At 42.2% G+C, this 1108-nt stretch overlaps 1 protein-coding gene across 1 annotated transcript in view; it reads left to right on the top strand.

The window, feature by feature from the left end:
* LOC103810288 (protein HIRA) overlaps positions 1–1108 on the top strand; it is a gene marked incomplete at its 5' end in the record, with an annotated part of 25965 nt that overhangs the window by 13910 nt on the left and 10947 nt on the right. The window lies entirely within an intron of this gene.

Below are 1108 nucleotides of genomic sequence, written 5' to 3'. Positions count from 1 at the left end.
CTGCTGCACCAAAACAAACAATAGAAAAAATAGGCATCTTGAGAAAGAAATGTGTAGATCCCCAACAAAATATCAATAAAATGCGTTTTTACTAAATTCATCAATATTTTATGTCAAAGGGTTTAACCATGTGATGAAGAAGAAAGATGTATTAAATGACTCTCATAATTGTTTCTGATGTGTCAGTAAATTTTGGATAAAGGTGTATTGTTTGACGTAAGTCAGATGCCAGAGGAAAAAAAAGGTTTGGATTCTGCAAAGTGTTTCTACCAAGCTGAGTAGTTATGGAATAAGTGGCAAAATGGTGTGAGTTAATAACCAGCTTTGGAGGGAACGGGAAGATGATGATTAAATGACCTATTTTAGGGTATGATGGTTAACAAGAGAGTTTACAGGGACTTGTACTTTGTATTCAGTTATATTATATTAGTTATATAAGGACATGGACTTACTGGAGCAAGTCCAGAGGAGGCCACAAAGATGATGAGGGGGCTGGAGCACCTTTCCTGTGAGGACAGGCTGAGGGAGTTGGGGCTGTGCAGCCTGGAGAAGAGAAGGCTCCAGGGGGACCTTTTTGTGGCCTTCAGTGCCTAAAGGGGCTTCAAAAGAGCTGGAGAGGGATTTTTTACAGGAGCATGTAGTGAAAGGACTAGGGGGGAATGACTTCAAACTGAAAGAGGGCAGGGTTAGATTAGATATTGGGAAGTTTTTAATTAATTATTTTTTACTATGAGGGTGGTGAGGCACTGGAACAGATTTCCCAGAGAAGGTGTGGATACCCCATCCCTGCAAGTGTCCAAGGCCAGGTTGGTTGGGCTTGGAGCAACCTGGTCTAGTGGAAGGTGCCCCTGCCCATGGCAGGGGGTTGGAATGAGATGATCTTTACAGTCTCTTCCAACACACACACCGTTCTAGAGTTCCATGATACTGTGTTCCTGAAATAGAGGATGGAAGCGGAGAGGTCTGCTATGAGCGACAAGCATTTTACAGTAGTCAGAACTGAATAGGACAACTTTTGGGGACAGACAACAGAATAACAAATGAAGTTCTACACAACTAAGCAGAAAGTGTGATGTCCTTTGGAGGGGAAAAGATGAGCCACTTACAT

This window comes from Acanthisitta chloris, unplaced genomic scaffold, assembly GCF_000695815.1.
Source record: "Acanthisitta chloris isolate BGI_N310 unplaced genomic scaffold, ASM69581v1 scaffold42420, whole genome shotgun sequence".
Classification (NCBI taxonomy): Eukaryota; Metazoa; Chordata; class Aves; order Passeriformes; family Acanthisittidae; genus Acanthisitta; species Acanthisitta chloris.
The sequence above is the reverse complement of the archived record's forward strand: the minus strand, read 5'-3'. Positions and strand labels throughout refer to the sequence as shown.